Below are 23,582 nucleotides of genomic sequence, written 5' to 3'. Positions count from 1 at the left end.
CGCAAATGACCCAGCCTTATACCTTTGCCTGCAATCAGCCAGAGATTCAGCAGCAGGTGCACTACAATGCAGCCCAGATACTTTCCAATGTTGCAGACCAGGGCTTCATGCATGACAGGTAATTCTACCAATGAAACACCAACGCTTGTTAGCTCAAGAAGTTGTGCCCCCAAAAATGAATTGGTCAGACTCACGTTTCCACCTGTAGTCTTCATAGTTCTTGGACGTGTTGAGGAACGTATATTCACAGAGTTCCTCGTTAGTATAGTGGTCAGTATCCCCGCCTGTCACGCGGGAGACCGGGGTTCAATTCGCAGTCGGGGAGTGTGGGAATTTTACCCACAGTGCCGAACACATTCAACCTGGCGTTATTTGAGATGCATGAGGTGTCTGTGGGCAAGACGAGGCCATTGATAACTTGACAAGTTTAACGAAATTGCACCCACTATTCACTCTGGGACACTTTTTAGTTTGTGTCAGGATGGCCGGTCTAAGGTGCTGCGATCAGGTCACAGTCTCGTCTGGAAGTGTGGGTTTGAGTCCCACTTCTGAAGGGAGTTTTGAGGTCACCTTACGAAAAGTGAAATCACTGTCGTCAAGAACTATTTATTTCAGACGATCTGTTAAGTTAGGTTCGCCCGCTCAGTTTGATGTTCCGTGAGATGTGACCATTCACACACTGTGTTTAAGTTGCGTTTTAAGAATTCATAATAATTATGCACTGCATTGGCCGGGAATCGAACCCGGGCCTCCCGCGTGGCAGGCGAGAATTCTACCACTGAACCACCAATGCTCGCTTTTAGTCCCACTTTGGCTCACAAAATCCTCTCAAGACACATTTCCACCTGCAGGACTCATAGTGCTTGCTCACTATAAGAAATACTAGAACACCACAGCCCCTCATTAGTACAGTGGTCAGTATCCATTGGCCATGCATGAAACCAGGAATGTGAAGATTCTTGGTTTAACTCAGTCCGAACGAAAAGACTCAATTTGTTTTGGTCACGCAAATGACCCAGCCTTATACCTTTGCCTGCAATCAGCCAGAGATTCAGCAGCAGGTGCACTACAATGCAGCCCAGATACTTTCCAATGTTGCAGACCAGGGCTTCATGCATGACAGGTAATTCTACCAATGAAACACCAACGCTTGTTAGCTCAAGAAGTTGTGCCCCCAAAAATGAATTGGTCAGACTCAGGTTTCCACCTGTAGTCTTCATAGTTCTTGGACGTGTTGAGGAACATATATTCACAGAGTTCCTCGTTAGTATAGTGGTCAGTATCCCCGCCTGTCACGCGGGAGACCGGGGTTCAATTCCCCGACGGGGAGTAAGGGAATTTTACCCACAGTGCCGAACACATTCAACCTGGCGTTATTTGAGATGCATGAGGTGTCTGTGGGCAAGACGAGGCCATTGATAACTTGACAAGTTTAACGAATTTGAACCCACTATTCACTCTGGTACACTTTTTAATTTGTGTCAGGATGGCCGATCGGTCTAAGGTGCTGCGATCAGGTCGCAGTCTCGTCTGGAAGTGTGGGTTTGAGTCCCACTTCTGAAGGGAGTTTTGAGGTCACCTTACCAAAAGTGAAATCACTGTCGTCAAGAACTATTTATTTCAGACGATCTGTTAAGTTAGGTTCGCCCGCTCAGTTTGATGTTCCATGAGATGTGACCATTCACAAACTGTGTTTAAGTTGCGTTTTAAGAATTCATAATAATTATGCACTGCATTAGCCGGGAATCGAACCCGGGCCTCCCGCGTGGCAGGCGAGAATTCGACCACTGAACCACCAATGCTCGCTTTTAGTCACACTTTGGCTCACAAAATCCTCTCAAGACACATTTCCACCTGCAGGACTCATAGTGCTTGCTCACTATAAGAAATACTAGAACACCACAGCCCCTCATTAGTACAGTGGTCAGTATCCATTGGCCATGCATGAAACCAGGAATGTGAAGATTCTTGGTTTAACTCAGTCCGAACGAAAAGAGCCAATTTATTTTGGTCACGCAAATGACCCAGCCTTATACCTTTGCCTGCAATCAGCCAGAGATTCAGCAGCAGGTGTACTACAATGCAGCCCAGATACTTTCCAATGTTGCAGACCAGGGCTTCATGCATGACAGGTAATTCTACCAATGAAACACCAACGCTTGTTAGCTCAAGAAAATGTGCCCCCAGAAATGAATTGGTCAGACTCACGTTTCCACCTGTAGTCTTCAAAGTTCTTGGACGTGTTGAGGAACGTATATTCACGGAGTTCCTCGTTAGAATAGTGGTCAGTATCACAGCCTGTCACGCGGGAGACCGGGGTTCAATTCGCAGTCGGGGAGTAAGGGAATTTTACGCACAGTGCCGAACACATTCAACCTGGCGTTATTTGAGATGCATGAGGTGTCTGTGGGCAAGACGAGTCCATTGATAACTTGACAAGTTTAACGAAATTGCACCCACTATTCACTCTGGGACACTTTTTAGTTTGTGTCAGGATGGCCGGTCTAAGGTGCTGCGATCAGGTCACAGTCTCGTCTGGAAGTGTGGGTTTGAGTCCCACTTCTGAAGGGAGTTTTGAGGTCACCTTACGAAAAGTGAAATCACTGTCGTCGAGAACTATTTATTTCAGACGATCTGTTAAGTTAGGTTCGCCCGCTCAGTTTGATGTTCCATGAGATGTGACCATTCACACACTGTGTTTAAGTTGCGTTTTAAGAATTCATAATAATTATGCACTGCATTGGCCGGGAATCAAACCCGGTCCTCCCGCGTGGCAGGCAAGAATTCTACCACCGAACCACCAAAGCTCGCTATTAGTGTCACTTTGGCTCACAAAATCTTCTCGAGACACATTTCCACCTGCAGGACTCATAGTGCTTGCTCACTTTAAGAAATACTAGAACACCGCAGCCCCTCATTAGTACAGTGGTCAGTATCCATTGGCCATGCATGAAACCAGGAATGTGAAGATTCTTGGTTTAACTCAGTCCGAACGAAAAGAGCCAATTTGTTTTGGTCACGCAAATGACCCAGCCTTATACCTTTGCCTGCAATCAGCCAGAGATTCAGCAGCAGGTGCACTACAATGCAGCCCAGATACTTTCCAATGTTGCAGACCAGGGCTTCATGCATGACAGGTAATTCTACCAATGAAACACCAACGCTTGTTAGCTCAAGAAGTTGTGCCCCCAGAAATGAATTGGTCAGACTCACGTTTCCACCTGTAGTCTTCATAGTTCTTGGACGTGTTGAGGAACGTATATTCACAGAGTTCCTCGTTAGTATAGTGGTCAGTATCCCCGCCTGTCACGCTGGAGTCCGGGGTTCAATTCGCAGTCGGGGAGTAAGGGAATTTTACCCACAGTGCCGAACACATTCAACCTGGCGTTATTTGAGATGCATGAGGTGTCTGTGGGCAAGACGAGGCCATTGATAACTTGACAAGTTTAACGAAATTGCACCCACTATTCACTCTGGGACACTTTTTAGTTTGTGTCAGGATGGCCGGTCTAAGGTGCTGCGATCAGGTCACAGTCTCGTCTGGAAGTGTGGGTTTGAGTCCCACTTCTGAAGGGAGTTTTGAGGTCACCTTACGAAAAGTGAAATCACTGTCGTCGAGAACTATTTATTTCAGACGATCTGTTAAGTTAGGTTCGCCCGCTCAGTTTGATGTTCCATGAGATGTGACCATTCACACACTGTGTTTAAGTTGCGTTTTAAGAATTCATAATAATTATGCACTGCATTGGCCGGGAATCAAACCCGGTCCTCCCGCGTGGCAGGCAAGAATTCTACCACCGAACCACCAAAGCTCGCTATTAGTGTCACTTTGGCTCACAAAATCTTCTCGAGACACATTTCCACCTGCAGGACTCATAGTGCTTGCTCACTTTAAGAAATACTAGAACACCGCAGCCCCTCATTAGTACAGTGGTCAGTATCCATTGGCCATGCATGAAACCAGGAATGTGAAGATTCTTGGTTTAACTCAGTCCGAACGAAAAGAGCCAATTTGTTTTGGTCACGCAAATGACCCAGCCTTATACCTTTGCCTGCAATCAGCCAGAGATTCAGCAGCAGGTGCACTACAATGCAGCCCAGATACTTTCCAATGTTGCAGACCAGGGCTTCATGCATGACAGGTAATTCTACCAATGAAACACCAACGCTTGTTAGCTCAAGAAGTTGTGCCCCCAGAAATGAATTGGTCAGACTCACGTTTCCACCTGTAGTCTTCATAGTTCTTGGACGTGTTGAGGAACGTATATTCACAGAGTTCCTCGTTAGTATAGTGGTCAGTATCCCCGCCTGTCACGCTGGAGTCCGGGGTTCAATTCGCAGTCGGGGAGTAAGGGAATTTTACCCACAGTGCCGAACACATTCAACCTGGCGTTATTTGAGATGCATGAGGTGTCTGTGGGCAAGACGAGGCCATTGATAACTTGACAAGTTTAACGAAATTGCACCCACTATTCACTCTGGGACACTTTTTAGTTTGTGTCAGGATGGCCGGTCTAAGGTGCTGCGATCAGGTCACAGTCTCGTCTGGAAGTGTGGGTTTGAGTCCCACTTCTGAAGGGAGTTTTGAGGTCACCTTACGAAAAGTGAAATCACTGTCGTCAAGAACTATTTATTTCAGACGATCTGTTAAGTTAGGTTCGCCCGCTCAGTTTGATGTTCCATGAGATGTGACCATTCACACACTGTGTTTAAGTTGCGTTTTAAGAATTCATAATAATTATGCACTGCATTGGCCGGGAATCGAACCCGGGCCTCCCGCGTGGCAGGCGAGAATTCTACCACTGAACCACCAATGCTCGCTTTTAGTCCCACTTTGGCTCACAAAATCCTCTCAAGACACATTTCCACCTGCAGGACTCATAGTGCTTGCTCACTTTAAGAAATACTAGAACACCGCAGCCCCTCATTAGTACAGTGGTCAGTATCCATTGGCCATGCATGAAACCAGGAATGTGAAGATTCTTGGTTTAACTCAGTCCGAACGAAAAGAGCCAATTTGTTTTGGTCACGCAAATGACCCAGCCTTATACCTTTGCCTGCAATCAGCCAGAGATTCAGCAGCAGGTGCACTACAATGCAGCCCAGATACTTTCCAATGTTGCAGACCAGGGCTTCATGCATGACAGGTAATTCTACCAATGAAACACCAACGCTTGTTAGCTCAAGAAGTTGTGCCCCCAGAAATGAATTGGTCAGACTCACGTTTCCACCTGTAGTCTTCATAGTTCTTGGACGTGTTGAGGAACGTATATTCACAGAGTTCCTCGTTAGTATAGTGGTCAGTATCCCCGCCTGTCACGCGGGAGACCGGGGTTCAATTCGCAGTCGGGGAGTAAGGGAATTTTACCCACAGTGCCGAACACATTCAACCTGGCGTTATTTGAGATGCATGAGGTGTCTGTGGGCAAGACGAGGCCATTGATAACTTGACAAGTTTAACGAAATTGCACCCACTATTCACTCTGGGACACTTTTTAGTTTGTGTCAGGATGGCCGGTCTAAGGTGCTGCGATCAGGTCACAGTCTCGTCTGGAAGTGTGGGTTTGAGTCCCACTTCTGAAGGGAGTTTTGAGGTCACCTTACGAAAAGTGAAATCACTGTCGTCAAGAACTATTTATTTCAGACGATCTGTTAAGTTAGGTTCGCCCGCTCAGTTTGATGTTCCGTGAGATGTGACCATTCACACACTGTGTTTAAGTTGCGTTTTAAGAATTCATAATAATTATGCACTGCATTGGCCGGGAATCGAACCCGGGCCTCCCGCGTGGCAGGCGAGAATTCTACCACTGAACCACCAATGCTCGCTTTTAGTCCCACTTTGGCTCACAAAATCCTCTCAAGACACATTTCCACCTGCAGGACTCATAGTGCTTGCTCACTATAAGAAATACTAGAACACCACAGCCCCTCATTCGTACAGTGGTCAGTATCCATTGGCCATGCATGAAACCAGGAATGTGAAGATTCTTGGTTTAACTCAGTCCGAACGAAAAGAGCCAATTTATTTTGGTCACGCAAATGACCCAGCCTTATACCTTTGCCTGCAATCAGCCAGAGATTCAGCAGCAGGTGCACTACAATGCAGCCCAGATACTTTCCAATGTTGCAGACCAGGGCTTCATGCATGACAGGTAATTCTACCAATGAAACACCAACGCTTGTTAGCTCAAAAAATGTGCCCCCAGAAATGAATTGGTCAGACTCACGTTTCCACCTGTAGTCTTCAAAGTTCTTGGACGTGTTGAGGAACGTATATACACAGTGTTCCTCGTTAGTATAGTGGTCAGTATCCCCGCCTGTCACGCGGGAGACCGGGGTTCAATTCCCCGACGGGGAGTTAGGGAATTTTACCCACAGTGCCGAACACATTCAACCTGGCGTTATTTGAGATGCATGAGGTGTCTGTGGGCAAGACGAGGCCATTGATAACTTGACAAGTTTAACGAAATTGCACCCACTATTCACTCTGGGACACTTTTTAGTTTGTGTCAGGATGGCCGGTCTAAGGTGCTGCGATCAGGTCACAGTCTCGTCTGGAAGTGTGGGTTTGAGTCCCACTTCTGAAGGGAGTTTTGAGGTCACCTTACGAAAAGTGAAATCACTGTCGTCAAGAACTATTTATTTCAGACGATCTGTTAAGTTAGGTTCGCCCGCTCAGTTTGATGTTCCATGAGATGTGACCATTCACACACTGTGTTTAAGTTGCGTTTTAAGAATTCATAATAATTATGCACTGCATTGGCCGGGAATCAAACCCGGTCCTCCCGCGTGGCAGGCAAGAATTCTACCACCGAACCACCAAAGCTCGCTATTAGTGTCACTTTGGCTCACAAAATCTTCTCGAGACACATTTCCACCTGCAGGACTCATAGTGCTTGCTCACTTTAAGAAATACTAGAACACCGCAGCCCCTCATTAGTACAGTGGTCAGTATCCATTGGCCATGCATGAAACCAGGAATGTGAAGATTCTTGGTTTAACTCAGTCCGAACGAAAAGAGCCAATTTGTTTTGGTCACGCAAATGACCCAGCCTTATACCTTTGCCTGCAATCAGCCAGAGATTCAGCAGCAGGTGCACTACAATGCAGCCCAGATACTTTCCAATGTTGCAGACCAGGGCTTCATGCATGACAGGTAATTCTACCAATGAAACACCAACGCTTGATAGCTCAAGAAGTTGTGCCCCCAGAAATGAATTGGTCAGACTCACGTTTCCACCTGTAGTCTTCATAGTTCTTGGACGTGTTGAGGAACGTATATTTACAGAGTTCCTCGTTAGTATAGTGGTCAGTATCCCCGCCTGTCACGCGGGAGACCGGGGTTCAATTCCCCGACGGGGAGTAAGGGAATTTTACCCACAGTGCCGAACACATTCAACCTGGCGTTATTTGAGATGCATGAGGTGTCTGTGGGCAAGACGAGGCCATTGATAACTTGACAAGTTTAACGAAATTGCACCCACTATTCACTCTGGGACACTTTTTAGTTTGTGTCAGGATGGCCGGTCTAAGGTGCTGCGATCAGGTCACAGTCTCGTCTGGAAGTGTGGGTTTGAGTCCCACTTCTGAAGGGAGTTTTGAGGTCACCTTACGAAAAGTGAAATCACTGTCGTCAAGAACTATTTATTTCAGACGATCTGTTAAGTTAGGTTCGCCCGCTCAGTTTGATGTTCCATGAGATGTGACCATTCACACACTGTGTTTAAGTTGCGTTTTAAGAATTCATAATAATTATGCACTGCATTGGCCGGGAATCGAACCCGGGCCTCCCGCGTGGCAGGCGAGAATTCTACCACTGAACCACCAATGCTCGCTTTTAGTCCCACTTTGGCTCACAAAATCCTCTCAAGACACATTTCCACCTGCAGGACTCATAGTGCTTGCTCACTTTAAGAAATACTAGAACACCGCAGCCCCTCATTAGTACAGTGGTCAGTATCCATTGGCCATGCATGAAACCAGGAATGTGAAGATTCTTGGTTTAACTCAGTCCGAACGAAAAGAGCCAATTTGTTTTGGTCACGCAAATGACCCAGCCTTATACCTTTGCCTGCAATCAGCCAGAGATTCAGCAGCAGGTGCACTACAATGCAGCCCAGATACTTTCCAATGTTGCAGACCAGGGCTTCATGCATGACAGGTAATTCTACCAATGAAACACCAACGCTTGTTAGCTCAAGAAGTTGTGACCCCAGAAATGAATTGGTCAGACTCACGTTTCCACCTGTAGTCTTCATAGTTCTTGGACGTGTTGAGGAACGTATATTCACAGAGTTCCTCGTTAGTATAGTGGTCAGTATCCCCGCCTGTCACGCGGGAGACCGGGGTTCAATTCCCCGACGGGGAGTAAGGGAATTTTACCCACAGTGCCGAACACATTCAACCTGGCGTTATTTGAGATGCATGAGGTGTCTGTGGGCAAGACGAGGCCATTGATAACTTGACAAGTTTAACGAAATTGCACCCACTATTCACTCTGGGACACTTTTTAGTTTGTGTCAGGATGGCCGGTCTAAGGTGCTGCGATCAGGTCACAGTCTCGTCTGGAAGTGTGGGTTTGAGTCCCACTTCTGAAGGGAGTTTTGAGGTCACCTTACGAAAAGTGAAATCACTGTCGTCAAGAACTATTTATTTCAGACGATCTGTTAAGTTAGGTTCGCCCGCTCAGTTTGATGTTCCATGAGATGTGACCATTCACACACTGTGTTTAAGTTGCGTTTTAAGAATTCATAATAATTATGCACTGCATTGGCCGGGAATCAAACCCGGTCCTCCCGCGTGGCAGGCAAGAATTCTACCACCGAACCACCAAAGCTCGCTATTAGTGTCACTTTGGCTCACAAAATCTTCTCGAGACACATTTCCACCTGCAGGACTCATAGTGCTTGCTCACTTTAAGAAATACTAGAACACCGCAGCCCCTCATTAGTACAGTGGTCAGTATCCATTGGCCATGCATGAAACCAGGAATGTGAAGATTCTTGGTTTAACTCAGTCCGAACGAAAAGAGCCAATTTGTTTTGGTCACGCAAATGACCCAGCCTTATACCTTTGCCTGCAATCAGCCAGAGATTCAGCAGCAGGTGCACTACAATGCAGCCCAGATACTTTCCAATGTTGCAGACCAGGGCTTCATGCATGACAGGTAATTCTACCAATGAAACACCAACGCTTGATAGCTCAAGAAGTTGTGCCCCCAGAAATGAATTGGTCAGACTCACGTTTCCACCTGTAGTCTTCATAGTTCTTGGACGTGTTGAGGAACGTATATTTACAGAGTTCCTCGTTAGTACAGTGGTCAGTATCCCCGCCTGTCACGCGGGAGACCGGGGTTCAATTCCCCGACGGGGAGTAAGGGAATTTTACCCACAGTGCCGAACACATTCAACCTGGCGTTATTTGAGATGCATGAGGTGTCTGTGGGCAAGACGAGGCCATTGATAACTTGACAAGTTTAACGAAATTGCACCCACTATTCACTCTGGGACACTTTTTAGTTTGTGTCAGGATGGCCGGTCTAAGGTGCTGCGATCAGGTCACAGTCTCGTCTGGAAGTGTGGGTTTGAGTCCCACTTCTGAAGGGAGTTTTGAGGTCACCTTACGAAAAGTGAAATCACTGTCGTCAAGAACTATTTATTTCAGACGATCTGTTAAGTTAGGTTCGCCCGCTCAGTTTGATGTTCCGTGAGATGTGACCATTCACACACTGTGTTTGAGTTGCGTTTTAAGAATTCATAATAATTATGCACTGCATTGGCCGGGAATCGAACCCGGGCCTCCCGCGTGGCAGGCGAGAATTCTACCACTGAACCACCAATGCTCGCTTTTAGTCCCACTTTGGCTCACAAAATCCTCTCAAGACACATTTCCACCTGCAGGACTCATAGTGCTTGCTCACTATAAGAAATACTAGAACACCACAGCCCCTCATTAGTACAGTGGTCAGTATCCATTGGCCATGCATGAAACCAGGAATGTGAAGATTCTTGGTTTAACTCAGTCCGAACGAAAAGAGCCAATTTATTTTGGTCACGCAAATGACCCAGCCTTATACCTTTGCCTGCAATCAGCCAGAGATTCAGCAGCAGGTGCACTACAATGCAGCCCAGATACTTTCCAATGTTGCAGACCAGGGCTTCATGCATGACAGGTAATTCTACCAATGAAACACCAACGCTTGTTAGCTCAAAAAATGTGCCCCCAGAAATGAATTGGTCAGACTCACGTTTCCACCTGTAGTCTTCAAAGTTCTTGGACGTGTTGAGGAACGTATATACACAGTGTTCCTCGTTAGTATAGTGGTCAGTATCCCTGCCTGTCACGCGGGAGACCGGGGTTCAATTCCCCGACGGGGAGTTAGGGAATTTTACCCACAGTGCCGAACACATTCAACCTGGCGTTATTTGAGATGCATGAGGTGTCTGTGGGCAAGACGAGGCCATTGATAACTTGACAAGTTTAACGAAATTGCACCCACTATTCACTCTGGGACACTTTTTAGTTTGTGTCAGGATGGCCGGTCTAAGGTGCTGCGATCAGGTCACAGTCTCGTCTGGAAGTGTGGGTTTGAGTCCCACTTCTGAAGGGAGTTTTGAGGTCACCTTACGAAAAGTGAAATCACTGTCGTCAAGAACTATTTATTTCAGACGATCTGTTAAGTTAGGTTCGCCCGCTCAGTTTGATGTTCCATGAGATGTGACCATTCACACACTGTGTTTAAGTTGCGTTTTAAGAATTCATAATAATTATGCACTGCATTGGCCGGGAATCAAACCCGGTCCTCCCGCGTGGCAGGCAAGAATTCTACCACCGAACCACCAAAGCTCGCTATTAGTGTCACTTTGGCTCACAAAATCTTCTCGAGACACATTTCCACCTGCAGGACTCATAGTGCTTGCTCACTTTAAGAAATACTAGAACACCGCAGCCCCTCATTAGTACAGTGGTCAGTATCCATTGGCCATGCATGAAACCAGGAATGTGAAGATTCTTGGTTTAACTCAGTCCGAACGAAAAGAGCCAATTTGTTTTGGTCACGCAAATGACCCAGCCTTATACCTTTGCCTGCAATCAGCCAGAGATTCAGCAGCAGGTGCACTACAATGCAGCCCAGATACTTTCCAATGTTGCAGACCAGGGCTTCATGCATGACAGGTAATTCTACCAATGAAACACCAACGCTTGATAGCTCAAGAAGTTGTGCCCCCAGAAATGAATTGGTCAGACTCACGTTTCCACCTGTAGTCTTCATAGTTCTTGGACGTGTTGAGGAACGTATATTTACAGAGTTCCTCGTTAGTATAGTGGTCAGTATCCCCGCCTGTCACGCGGGAGACCGGGGTTCAATTCCCCGACGGGGAGTAAGGGAATTTTACCCACAGTGCCGAACACATTCAACCTGGCGTTATTTGAGATGCATGAGGTGTCTGTGGGCAAGACGAGGCCATTGATAACTTGACAAGTTTAACGAAATTGCACCCACTATTCACTCTGGGACACTTTTTAGTTTGTGTCAGGATGGCCGGTCTAAGGTGCTGCGATCAGGTCACAGTCTCGTCTGGAAGTGTGGGTTTGAGTCCCACTTCTGAAGGGAGTTTTGAGGTCACCTTACGAAAAGTGAAATCACTGTCGTCAAGAACTATTTATTTCAGACGATCTGTTAAGTTAGGTTCGCCCGCTCAGTTTGATGTTCCATGAGATGTGACCATTCACACACTGTGTTTAAGTTGCGTTTTAAGAATTCATAATAATTATGCACTGCATTGGCCGGGAATCGAACCCGGGCCTCCCGCGTGGCAGGCGAGAATTCTACCACTGAACCACCAATGCTCGCTTTTAGTCCCACTTTGGCTCACAAAATCCTCTCAAGACACATTTCCACCTGCAGGACTCATAGTGCTTGCTCACTTTAAGAAATACTAGAACACCGCAGCCCCTCATTAGTACAGTGGTCAGTATCCATTGGCCATGCATGAAACCAGGAATGTGAAGATTCTTGGTTTAACTCAGTCCGAACGAAAAGAGCCAATTTGTTTTGGTCACGCAAATGACCCAGCCTTATACCTTTGCCTGCAATCAGCCAGAGATTCAGCAGCAGGTGCACTACAATGCAGCCCAGATACTTTCCAATGTTGCAGACCAGGGCTTCATGCATGACAGGTAATTCTACCAATGAAACACCAACGCTTGTTAGCTCAAGAAGTTGTGCCCCCAGAAATGAATTGGTCAGACTCACGTTTCCACCTGTAGTCTTCATAGTTCTTGGACGTGTTGAGGAACGTATATTCACAGAGTTCCTCGTTAGTATAGTGGTCAGTATCCCCGCCTGTCACGCGGGAGACCGGGGTTCAATTCGCAGTCGGGGAGTAAGGGAATTTTACCCACAGTGCCGAACACATTCAACCTGGCGTTATTTGAGATGCATGAGGTGTCTGTGGGCAAGACGAGGCCATTGATAACTTGACAAGTTTAACGAAATTGCACCCACTATTCACTCTGGGACACTTTTTAGTTTGTGTCAGGATGGCCGGTCTAAGGTGCTGCGATCAGGTCACAGTCTCGTCTGGAAGTGTGGGTTTGAGTCCCACTTCTGAAGGGAGTTTTGAGGTCACCTTACGAAAAGTGAAATCACTGTCGTCAAGAACTATTTATTTCAGACGATCTGTTAAGTTAGGTTCGCCCGCTCAGTTTGATGTTCCGTGAGATGTGACCATTCACACACTGTGTTTAAGTTGCGTTTTAAGAATTCATAATAATTATGCACTGCATTGGCCGGGAATCGAACCCGGGCCTCCCGCGTGGCAGGCGAGAATTCTACCACTGAACCACCAATGCTCGCTTTTAGTCCCACTTTGGCTCACAAAATCCTCTCAAGACACATTTCCACCTGCAGGACTCATAGTGCTTGCTCACTATAAGAAATACTAGAACACCACAGCCCCTCATTCGTACAGTGGTCAGTATCCATTGGCCATGCATGAAACCAGGAATGTGAAGATTCTTGGTTTAACTCAGTCCGAACGAAAAGAGCCAATTTATTTTGGTCACGCAAATGACCCAGCCTTATACCTTTGCCTGCAATCAGCCAGAGATTCAGCAGCAGGTGCACTACAATGCAGCCCAGATACTTTCCAATGTTGCAGACCAGGGCTTCATGCATGACAGGTAATTCTACCAATGAAACACCAACGCTTGTTAGCTCAAAAAATGTGCCCCCAGAAATGAATTGGTCAGACTCACGTTTCCACCTGTAGTCTTCAAAGTTCTTGGACGTGTTGAGGAACGTATATACACAGTGTTCCTCGTTAGTATAGTGGTCAGTATCCCCGCCTGTCACGCGGGAGACCGGGGTTCAATTCCCCGACGGGGAGTTAGGGAATTTTACCCACAGTGCCGAACACATTCAACCTGGCGTTATTTGAGATGCATGAGGTGTCTGTGGGCAAGACGAGGCCATTGATAACTTGACAAGTTTAACGAAATTGCACCCACTATTCACTCTGGGACACTTTTTAGTTTGTGTCAGGATGGCCGGTCTAAGGTGCTGCGATCAGGTCACAGTCTCGTCTGGAAGTGTGGGTTTGAGTCCCACTTCTGAAGGGAGTTTTGAGGTCACCTTACGAAAAGTGAAATCACTGTCGTCAAGAACTATTTATTTCAGACGATCTGTTAAGTTAGGTTCGCCCGCTCAGTTTGATGTTCCATGAGATGTGACCATTCACACACTGTGTTTAAGTTGCGTTTTAAGAATTCATAATAATTATGCACTGCATTGGCCGGGAATCAAACCCGGTCCTCCCGCGTGGCAGGCAAGAATTCTACCACCGAACCACCAAAGCTCGCTATTAGTGTCACTTTGGCTCACAAAATCTTCTCGAGACACATTTCCACCTGCAGGACTCATAGTGCTTGCTCACTTTAAGAAATACTAGAACACCGCAGCCCCTCATTAGTACAGTGGTCAGTATCCATTGGCCATGCATGAAACCAGGAATGTGAAGATTCTTGGTTTAACTCAGTCCGAACGAAAAGAGCCAATTTGTTTTGGTCACGCAAATGACCCAGCCTTATACCTTTGCCTGCAATCAGCCAGAGATTCAGCAGCAGGTGCACTACAATGCAGCCCAGATACTTTCCAATGTTGCAGACCAGGGCTTCATGCATGACAGGTAATTCTACCAATGAAACACCAACGCTTGATAGCTCAAGAAGTTGTGCCCCCAGAAATGAATTGGTCAGACTCACGTTTCCACCTGTAGTCTTCATAGTTCTTGGACGTGTTGAGGAACGTATATTTACAGAGTTCCTCGTTAGTATAGTGGTCAGTATCCCCGCCTGTCACGCGGGAGACCGGGGTTCAATTCCCCGACGGGGAGTAAGGGAATTTTACCCACAGTGCCGAACACATTCAACCTGGCGTTATTTGAGATGCATGAGGTGTCTGTGGGCAAGACGAGGCCATTGATAACTTGACAAGTTTAACGAAATTGCACCCACTATTCACTCTGGGACACTTTTTAGTTTGTGTCAGGATGGCCGGTCTAAGGTGCTGCGATCAGGTCACAGTCTCGTCTGGAAGTGTGGGTTTGAGTCCCACTTCTGAAGGGAGTTTTGAGGTCACCTTACGAAAAGTGAAATCACTGTCGTCAAGAACTATTTATTTCAGACGATCTGTTAAGTTAGGTTCGCCCGCTCAGTTTGATGTTCCATGAGATGTGACCATTCACACACTGTGTTTAAGTTGCGTTTTAAGAATTCATAATAATTATGCACTGCATTGGCCGGGAATCGAACCCGGGCCTCCCGCGTGGCAGGCGAGAATTCTACCACTGAACCACCAATGCTCGCTTTTAGTCCCACTTTGGCTCACAAAATCCTCTCAAGACACATTTCCACCTGCAGGACTCATAGTGCTTGCTCACTTTAAGAAATACTAGAACACCGCAGCCCCTCATTAGTACAGTGGTCAGTATCCATTGGCCATGCATGAAACCAGGAATGTGAAGATTCTTGGTTTAACTCAGTCCGAACGAAAAGAGCCAATTTGTTTTGGTCACGCAAATGACCCAGCCTTATACCTTTGCCTGCAATCAGCCAGAGATTCAGCAGCAGGTGCACTACAATGCAGCCCAGATACTTTCCAATGTTGCAGACCAGGGCTTCATGCATGACAGGTAATTCTACCAATGAAACACCAACGCTTGTTAGCTCAAGAAGTTGTGACCCCAGAAATGAATTGGTCAGACTCACGTTTCCACCTGTAGTCTTCATAGTTCTTGGACGTGTTGAGGAACGTATATTCACAGAGTTCCTCGTTAGTATAGTGGTCAGTATCCCCGCCTGTCACGCGGGAGACCGGGGTTCAATTCGCAGTCGGGGAGTAAGGGAATTTTACCCACAGTGCCGAACACATTCAACCTGGCGTTATTTGAGATGCATGAGGTGTCTGTGGGCAAGACGAGGCCATTGATAACTTGACAAGTTTAACGAAATTGCACCCACTATTCACTCTGGGACACTTTTTAGTTTGTGTCAGGATGGCCGGTCTAAGGTGCTGCGATCAGGTCACAGTCTCGTCTGGAAGTGTGGGTTTGAGTCCCACTTCTGAAGGGAGTTTTGAGGTCACCTTACGAAAAGTGAAATCACTGTCGTCAAGAACTATTTATTTCAGACGATCTGTTAAGTTAGGTTCGCCCGCTCAGTTTGATGTTCCGTGAGATGTGACCATTCACACACTGTGTTTAAGTTGCGTTTTAAGAATTCATAATAATTATGCACTGCATTGACCGGGAATCGAACCCGGGCCTCCCGCGTGGCAGGCGAGAATTCTACCACTGAACCACCAATGCTCGCTTTTTGTCCCACTTTGGCTCACAAAATCCTCTCAAGACACATTTCCACCTGCAGGACTCATAGTACTTGCTCACTATAAGAAATACTAGAACACCACAGCCCCTCATTCGTACAGTGGTCAGTATCCATTGGCCATGCATGAAACCAGGAATGTGAAGATTCTTGGTTTAACTCAGTCCGAACGAAAAGAGCCAATTTATTTTGGTCACGCAAATGACCCAGCCTTATACCTTTGCCTGCAATCAGCCAGAGATTCAGCAGCAGGTGCACTACAATGCAGCCCAGATACTTTCCAATGTTGCAGACCAGGGCTTCATGCATGACAGGTAATTCTACCAATGAAACACCAACGCTTGTTAGCTCAAAAAATGTGCCCCCAGAAATGAATTGGTCAGACTCACGTTTCCACCTGTAGTCTTCAAAGTTCTTGGACGTGTTGAGGAACGTATATACACAGTGTTCCTCGTTAGTATAGTGGTCAGTATCCCCGCCTGTCACGCGGGAGACCGGGGTTCAATTCCCCGACGGGGAGTTAGGGAATTTTACCCACAGTGCCGAACACATTCAACCTGGCGTTATTTGAGATGCATGAGGTGTCTGTGGGCAAGACGAGGCCATTGATAACTTGACAAGTTTAACGAAATTGCACCCACTATTCACTCTGGGACACTTTTTAGTTTGTGTCAGGATGGCCGGTCTAAGGTGCTGCGATCAGGTCACAGTCTCGTCTGGAAGTGTGGGTTTGAGTCCCACTTCTGAAGGGAGTTTTGAGGTCACCTTACGAAAAGTGAAATCACTGTCGTCAAGAACTATTTATTTCAGACGATCTGTTAAGTTAGGTTCGCCCGCTCAGTTTGATGTTCCATGAGATGTGACCATTCACACACTGTGTTTAAGTTGCGTTTTAAGAATTCATAATAATTATGCACTGCATTGGCCGGGAATCGAACCCGGGCCTCCCGCGTGGCAGGCGAGAATTCTACCACTGAACCACCAATGCTCGCTTTTAGTCCCACTTTGGCTCACAAAATCCTCTCAAGACACATTTCCACCTGCAGGACTCATAGTGCTTGCTCACTTTAAGAAATACTAGAACACCGCAGCCCCTCATTAGTACAGTGGTCAGTATCCATTGGCCATGCATGAAACCAGGAATGTGAAGATTCTTGGTTTAACTCAGTCCGAACGAAAAGAGCCAATTTGTTTTGGTCACGCAAATGACCCAGCCTTATACCTTTGCCTGCAATCAGCCAGAGATTCAGCAGCAGGTGCACTACAATGCAGCCCAGATACTTTCCAATGTTGCAGACCAGGGCTTCATGCATGACAGGTAATTCTACCAATGAAACACCAACGCTTGTTAGCTCAAGAAGTTGTGACCCCAGAAATGAATTGGTCAGACTCACGTTTCCACCTGTAGTCTTCATAGTTCTTGGACGTGTTGAGGAACGTATATTCACAGAGTTCCTCGTTAGTATAGTGGTCAGTATCCCCGCCTGTCACGCTGGAGACCGGGGTTCAATTCGCAGTCGGGGAGTAAGGGAATTTTACCCACAGTGCCGAACACATTCAACCTGGCGTTATTTGAGGTGTCTGTGGGCAAGACGAGGCCATTGATAACTTGACAAGTTTAACGAAATTGAACCCACTGTTCACTCTGGTACACTTTTTAGTTTGTGTCAGGATGGCCGGTCTAAGGTGCTGCGATCAGGTCACAGTCTCGTCTGGAAGTATGGGTTTGAGTCCCACTTCTGAAGGGAGTTTTGAGGTCACCTTACGAAAAGTGAAATCACTGTCGTCAAGAACTATTTATTTCAGACGATCTGTTAAGTTAGGTTCGCCCGCTCAGTTTGATGTTCCATGAGATGTGACCATTCACACACTGTGTTTAAGTTGCGTTTTAAGAATTCATAATAATTATGCACTGCATTGGCCGTGAATCAAACCCGGTCCTCCCGCGTGGCAGGCAAGAATTCTACCACCGAACCACCAAAGCTCGCTATTAGTGTCACTTTGGCTCACAAAATCTTCTCGAGACACATTTCCACCTGCAGGACTCATAGTGCTTGCTCACTTTAAGAAATACTAGAACACCGCAGCCCCTCATTAGTACAGTGGTCAGTATCCATTGGCCATGCATGAAACCAGGAATGTGAAGATTCTTGGTTTAACTCAGTCCGAACGAAAAGAGCCAATTTGTTTTGGTCACGCAAATGACCCAGCCTTATACCTTTGCCTGCAATCAGCCAGAGATTCAGCAGCAGGTGCACTACAATGCAGCCCAGATACTTTCCAATGTTGCAGACCAGGGCTTCATGCATGACAGGTAATTCTACCAATGAAACACCAACGCTTGTTAGCTCAAGAAGTTGTGCCCCCAGAAATGAATTGGTCAGACTCACGTTTCCACCTGTAGTCTTCATAGTTCTTGGACGTGTTGAGGAACGTATATTCACAGAGTTCCTCGTTAGTATAGTGGTCAGTATCCCCGCCTGTCACGCGGGAGACCGGGGTTCAATTCCCCGACGGGGAGTAAGGGAATTTTACCCACAGTGCCGAACACATTCAACCTGGCGTTATTTGAGATGCATGAGATGTCTGTGGGCAAGACGAGGCCATTGATAACTTGACAAGTTTAACGAAATTGCACCCACTATTCACTCTGGGACACTTTTTAGTTTGTGTCAGGATGGCCGGTCTAAGGTGCTGCGATCAGGTCACAGTCTCGTCTGGAAGTGTGGGTTTGAGTCCCACTTCTGAAGGGAGTTTTGAGGTCACCTTACGAAAAGTGAAATCACTGTCGTCAAGAACTATTTATTTCAGACGATCTGTTAAGTTAGGTTCGCCCGCTCAGTTTGATGTTCCATGAGATGTGACCATTCACACACTGTGTTTAAGTTGCGTTTTAAGAATTCATAATAATTGTGCACTGCATTGGCCGGGAATCGAACCCGGGCCTCCCGCGTGGCAGGCGAGAATTCTACCACTGAACCACCAATTCTCGCTTTTAGTCCCACTTTGGCTCACAAAATCCTCTCAAGACACATTTCCACCTGCAGGACTCATAGTGCTTGCTCACTATAAGAAATACTAGAACACCACAGCCCCTCATTAGTACAGTGGTAAGTATCCATTGGCCATGCATGAAACCAGGAATGTGAAGATTCTTGGTTTAACTCAGTCCGAACGAAAAGACTCAATTTTTTTTGGTCACGCAAATGACCCAGCCTTATACCTTTGCCTGCAATCAGCCAGAGATTCAGCAGCAGGTGCACTACAATGCAGCCCAGATACTTTCCAATGTTGCAGACCAGGGCTTCATGCATGACAGGTAATTCTACCAATGAAACACCAACGCTTGTTAGCTCAAGAAAATGTGCCCCCAGAAATGAATTGGTCAGACTCGCGTTTCCACCTGTAGTCTTCAAAGTTCTTGGACGTGTTGAGGAACGTATATACACAGAGTTCCTCGTTAGTATAGTGGTCAGTATCCCCGCTTGTCACGCGGGAGACCGGGGTTCAATTCCCCGACGGGGAGTTAGGGAATTTTACCCACAGTGCCGAACACATTCAACCTGGCGTTATTTGAGATGCATGAGGTGTCTGTGGGCAAGACGAGGCCATTGATAACTTGACAAGTTTAACGAAATTGCACCCACTATTCACTCTGGGACACTTTTTAGTTTGTGTCAGGATGGCCGGTCTAAGGTGCTGCGATCAGGTCACAGTCTCGTCTGGAAGTGTGGGTTTGAGTCCCACTTCTGAAGGGAGTTTTGAGGTCACCTTACGAAAAGTGAAATCACTGTCGTCAAGAACTATTTATTTCAGACGATCTGTTAAGTTAGGTTCGCCCGCTCAGTTTGATGTTCCATGAGATGTGACCATTCACACACTGTGTTTAAGTTGCGTTTTAAGAATTCATAATAATTATGCACTGCATTGGCCGGGAATCGAACCCGGGCCTCGCGCGAGGCAGGCGAGAATTCTACCATTGAACCACCAATGCTCGCTTTTAGTCCCACTTTGGCTCACAAAATCCTCTCAAGACACATTTCCACCTGCAGGACTCATAGTGCTTGCTCACTTTAAGAAATACTAGAACACCACAGCCCCTCATTAGTACAGTGGTCAGTATCCATTGGCCATGCATGAAACCAGGAATGTGAAGATTCTTGGTTTAACTCAGTCCGAACGAAAAGAGCCAATTTATTTTGGTCACGCAAATGACCCAGCCTTATACCTTTGCCTGCAATCAGCCAGAGATTCAGCAGCAGGTGCACTACAATGCAGCCCAGATACTTTCCAATGTTGCAGACCAGGGCTTCATGCATGACAGGTAATTCTACCAATGAAACACCAACGCTTGTTAGCTCAAGAAAATGTGCCCCCAGAAATGAATTGGTCAGACTCACGTTTCCACCTGTAGTCTTCAAAGTTCTTGGACGTGTTGAGGAACGTATATACACAGAGTTCCTCGTTAGTATAGTGGTCAGTATCCCCGCTTGTCACGCGGGAGACCGGGGTTCAATTCCCCGACGGGGAGTTAGGGAATTTTACCCACAGTGCCGAACACATTCAACCTGGCGTTATTTGAGATGCATGAGGTGTCTGTGGGCAAGACGAGGCCATTGATAACTTGACAAGTTTAACGAAATTGCACCCACTATTCACTCTGGGACACTTTTTAGTTTGTGTCAGGATGGCCGGTCTAAGGTGCTGCGATCAGGTCACAGTCTCGTCTGGAAGTGTGGGTTTGAGTCCCACTTCTGAAGGGAGTTTTGAGGTCACCTTACGAAAAGTGAAATCACTGTCGTCAAGAACTATTTATTTCAGACGATCTGTTAAGTTAGGTTCGCCCGCTCAGTTTGATGTTCCATGAGATGTGACCATTCACACACTGTGTTTAAGTTGCGTTTTAAGAATTCATAATAATTATGCACTGCATTGGCCGGGAATCGAACCCGGGCCTCGCGCGAGGCAGGCGAGAATTCTACCATTGAACCACCAATGCTCGCTTTTAGTCCCACTTTGGCTCACAAAATCCTCTCAAGACACATTTCCACCTGCAGGACTCATAGTGCTTGCTCACTATAAGAAATACTAGAACACCACAGCCCCTCATTAGTACAGTGGTCAGTATCCATTGGCCATGCATGAAACCAGGAATGTGAAGATTCTTGGTTTAACTCAGTCCGAACGAAAAGACTCAATTTGTTTTGGTCACGCAAATGACCCAGCCTTATACCTTTGCCTGCAATCAGCCAGAGATTCAGCAGCAGGTGCACTACAATGCAGCCCAGATACTTTCCAATGTTGCAGACCAGGGCTTCATGCATGACAGGTAATTCTACCAATGAAACACCAACGCTTGTTAGCTCAAGAAAATGTGCCCCCAGAAATGAATTGGTCAGACTCACGTTTCCACCTGTAGTCTTCAAAGTTCTTGGACGTGTTGAGGAACGTATATACAAAGAGTTCCTCGTTAGTATAGTGGTCAGTATCCCCGCCTGTCACGTGGGAGACCGGGGTTCAATTCCCCGATGGGGAGTTAGGGGTATTTACCCACAGTGCCGAACACATTCAACCTGGCGTTATTTGAGGTGTCTGTGGGCAAGACGAGGCCATTGATAACTTGACAAGTTTAACGAAATTGAACCCACTGTTCACTCTGGTACACTTTTTAGTTTGTGTCAGGATGGCCGGTCTAAGGTGCTGCGATCAGGTCACAGTCTCGTCTGGAAGTATGGGTTTGAGTCCCACTTCTGAAGGGAGTTTTGAGGTCACCTTACGAAAAGTGAAATCACTGTCGTCAAGAACTATTTATTTCAGACGATCTGTTAAGTTAGGTTCGCCCGCTCAGTTTGATGTTCCATGAGATGTGACCATTCACACACTGTGTTTAAGTTGCGTTTTAAGAATTCATAATAATTATGCACTGCATTGGCCGTGAATCAAACCCGGTCCTCCCGCGTGGCAGGCAAGAATTCTACCACCGAACCACCAAAGCTCGCTATTAGTGTCACTTTGGCTCACAAAATCTTCTCGAGACACATTTCCACCTGCAGGACTCATAGTGCTTGCTCACTTTAAGAAATACTAGAACACCGCAGCCCCTCATTAGTACAGTGGTCAGTATCCATTGGCCATGCATGAAACCAGGAATGTGAAGATTCTTGGTTTAACTCAGTCCGAACGAAAAGAGCCAATTTGTTTTGGTCACGCAAATGACCCAGCCTTATACCTTTGCCTGCAATCAGCCAGAGATTCAGCAGCAGGTGCACTACAATGCAGCCCAGATACTTTCCAATGTTGCAGACCAGGGCTTCATGCATGACAGGTAATTCTACCAATGAAACACCAACGCTTGTTAGCTCAAGAAGTTGTGCCCCCAGAAATGAATTGGTCAGACTCACGTTTCCACCTGTAGTCTTCATAGTTCTTGGACGTGTTGAGGAACGTATATTCACAGAGTTCCTCGTTAGTATAGTGGTCAGTATCCCCGCTTGTCACGCGGGAGACCGGGGTTCAATTCCCCGACGGGGAGTAAGGGAATTTTACCCACAGTGCCGAACACATTCAACCTGGCGTTATTTGAGATGCATGAGGTGTCTGTGGGCAAGACGAGGCCATTGATAACTTGACAAGTTTAACGAAATTGCACCCACTATTCACTCTGGGACACTTTTTAGTTTGTGTCAGGATGGCCGGTCTAAGGTGCTGCGATCAGGTCACAGTCTCGTCTGGAAGTGTGGGTTTGAGTCCCACTTCTGAAGGGAGTTTTGAGGTCACCTTACGAAAAGTGAAATCACTGTCGTCAAGAACTATTTATTTCAGACGATCTGTTAAGTTAGGTTCGCCCGCTCAGTTTGATGTTCCATGAGATGTGACCATTCACACACTGTGTTTAAGTTGCGTTTTAAGAATTCATAATAATTATGCACTGCATTGGCCGGGAATCGAACCCGGGCCTCGCGCGAGGCAGGCGAGAATTCTACCATTGAACCACCAATGCTCGCTTTTAGTCCCACTTTGGCTCACAAAATCCTCTCAAGACACATTTCCACCTGCAGGACTCATAGTGCTTGCTCACTTTAAGAAATACTAGAACACCACAGCCCCTCATTAGTACAGTGGTCAGTATCCATTGGCCATGCATGAAACCAGGAATGTGAAGATTCTTGGTTTAACTCAGTCCGAACGAAAAGAGCCAATTTATTTTGGTCACGCAAATGACCCAGCCTTATACCTTTGCCTGCAATCAGCCAGAGATTCAGCAGCAGGTGCACTACAATGCAGCCCAGATACTTTCCAATGTTGCAGACCAGGGCTTCATGCATGACAGGTAATTCTACCAATGAAACACCAACGCTTGTTAGCTCAAGAAAATGTGCCCCCAGAAATGAATTGGTCAGACTCACGTTTCCACCTGTAGTCTTCAAAGTTCTTGGACGTGTTGAGGAACGTATATACACAGAGTTCCTCGTTAGTATAGTGGTCAGTATCCCCGCTTGTCACGCGGGAGACCGGGGTTCAATTCCCCGACGGGGAGTTAGGGAATTTTACCCACAGTGCCGAACACATTCAACCTGGCGTTATTTGAGATGCATGAGGTGTCTGTGGGCAAGACGAGGCCATTGATAACTTGACAAGTTTAACGAAATTGCACCCACTATTCACTCTGGGACACTTTTTAGTTTGTGTCAGGATGG

At 46.6% G+C, this 23,582-nt stretch overlaps 19 non-coding genes across 19 annotated transcripts; 10 read left to right on the top strand and 9 right to left on the bottom strand.

Moving 5' to 3' along the window:
• Positions 1-722: 722 nt before the first annotated feature.
• trnag-gcc (transfer RNA glycine (anticodon GCC)) lies at positions 723-793 on the bottom strand. The gene has a single exon. It is a non-coding gene; the product is annotated as a tRNA-Gly (tRNA).
• A 465-nt stretch (positions 794-1,258) lies between these two features.
• Positions 1,259-1,330, top strand: trnad-guc (transfer RNA aspartic acid (anticodon GUC)). Its single transcript has one exon. It is a non-coding gene; the product is annotated as a tRNA-Asp (tRNA).
• A 3,416-nt stretch (positions 1,331-4,746) lies between these two features.
• Positions 4,747-4,817, bottom strand: trnag-gcc (transfer RNA glycine (anticodon GCC)). The gene has a single exon. It is a non-coding gene; the product is annotated as a tRNA-Gly (tRNA).
• A 934-nt stretch (positions 4,818-5,751) lies between these two features.
• trnag-gcc (transfer RNA glycine (anticodon GCC)) lies at positions 5,752-5,822 on the bottom strand. The gene has a single exon. It is a non-coding gene; the product is annotated as a tRNA-Gly (tRNA).
• A 464-nt stretch (positions 5,823-6,286) lies between these two features.
• On the top strand, positions 6,287-6,358 carry trnad-guc (transfer RNA aspartic acid (anticodon GUC)). Its single transcript has one exon. It is a non-coding gene; the product is annotated as a tRNA-Asp (tRNA).
• Positions 6,359-7,291: 933 nt separating this feature from the next.
• trnad-guc (transfer RNA aspartic acid (anticodon GUC)) lies at positions 7,292-7,363 on the top strand. Its single transcript has one exon. It is a non-coding gene; the product is annotated as a tRNA-Asp (tRNA).
• Positions 7,364-7,760: 397 nt separating this feature from the next.
• Positions 7,761-7,831, bottom strand: trnag-gcc (transfer RNA glycine (anticodon GCC)). The gene has a single exon. It is a non-coding gene; the product is annotated as a tRNA-Gly (tRNA).
• Positions 7,832-8,296: 465 nt separating this feature from the next.
• On the top strand, positions 8,297-8,368 carry trnad-guc (transfer RNA aspartic acid (anticodon GUC)). Its single transcript has one exon. It is a non-coding gene; the product is annotated as a tRNA-Asp (tRNA).
• A 933-nt stretch (positions 8,369-9,301) lies between these two features.
• trnad-guc (transfer RNA aspartic acid (anticodon GUC)) lies at positions 9,302-9,373 on the top strand. The gene has a single exon. It is a non-coding gene; the product is annotated as a tRNA-Asp (tRNA).
• A 397-nt stretch (positions 9,374-9,770) lies between these two features.
• On the bottom strand, positions 9,771-9,841 carry trnag-gcc (transfer RNA glycine (anticodon GCC)). The gene has a single exon. It is a non-coding gene; the product is annotated as a tRNA-Gly (tRNA).
• Positions 9,842-11,310: 1,469 nt separating this feature from the next.
• Positions 11,311-11,382, top strand: trnad-guc (transfer RNA aspartic acid (anticodon GUC)). Its single transcript has one exon. It is a non-coding gene; the product is annotated as a tRNA-Asp (tRNA).
• A 397-nt stretch (positions 11,383-11,779) lies between these two features.
• On the bottom strand, positions 11,780-11,850 carry trnag-gcc (transfer RNA glycine (anticodon GCC)). Its single transcript has one exon. It is a non-coding gene; the product is annotated as a tRNA-Gly (tRNA).
• A 934-nt stretch (positions 11,851-12,784) lies between these two features.
• On the bottom strand, positions 12,785-12,855 carry trnag-gcc (transfer RNA glycine (anticodon GCC)). The gene has a single exon. It is a non-coding gene; the product is annotated as a tRNA-Gly (tRNA).
• A 464-nt stretch (positions 12,856-13,319) lies between these two features.
• trnad-guc (transfer RNA aspartic acid (anticodon GUC)) lies at positions 13,320-13,391 on the top strand. Its single transcript has one exon. It is a non-coding gene; the product is annotated as a tRNA-Asp (tRNA).
• A 933-nt stretch (positions 13,392-14,324) lies between these two features.
• Positions 14,325-14,396, top strand: trnad-guc (transfer RNA aspartic acid (anticodon GUC)). The gene has a single exon. It is a non-coding gene; the product is annotated as a tRNA-Asp (tRNA).
• Positions 14,397-14,793: 397 nt separating this feature from the next.
• trnag-gcc (transfer RNA glycine (anticodon GCC)) lies at positions 14,794-14,864 on the bottom strand. Its single transcript has one exon. It is a non-coding gene; the product is annotated as a tRNA-Gly (tRNA).
• Positions 14,865-16,333: 1,469 nt separating this feature from the next.
• On the top strand, positions 16,334-16,405 carry trnad-guc (transfer RNA aspartic acid (anticodon GUC)). Its single transcript has one exon. It is a non-coding gene; the product is annotated as a tRNA-Asp (tRNA).
• A 397-nt stretch (positions 16,406-16,802) lies between these two features.
• On the bottom strand, positions 16,803-16,873 carry trnag-gcc (transfer RNA glycine (anticodon GCC)). Its single transcript has one exon. It is a non-coding gene; the product is annotated as a tRNA-Gly (tRNA).
• Positions 16,874-18,334: 1,461 nt separating this feature from the next.
• trnad-guc (transfer RNA aspartic acid (anticodon GUC)) lies at positions 18,335-18,406 on the top strand. Its single transcript has one exon. It is a non-coding gene; the product is annotated as a tRNA-Asp (tRNA).
• Positions 18,407-23,582: the final 5,176 nt, after the last annotated feature.

The sequence above is a fragment of the Gadus macrocephalus genome, chromosome 4, assembly GCF_031168955.1.
Source record: "Gadus macrocephalus chromosome 4, ASM3116895v1".
In the NCBI taxonomy this organism is placed as follows: Eukaryota; Metazoa; Chordata; class Actinopteri; order Gadiformes; family Gadidae; genus Gadus; species Gadus macrocephalus.
The sequence above is the reverse complement of the archived record's forward strand: the minus strand, read 5'-3'. Positions and strand labels throughout refer to the sequence as shown.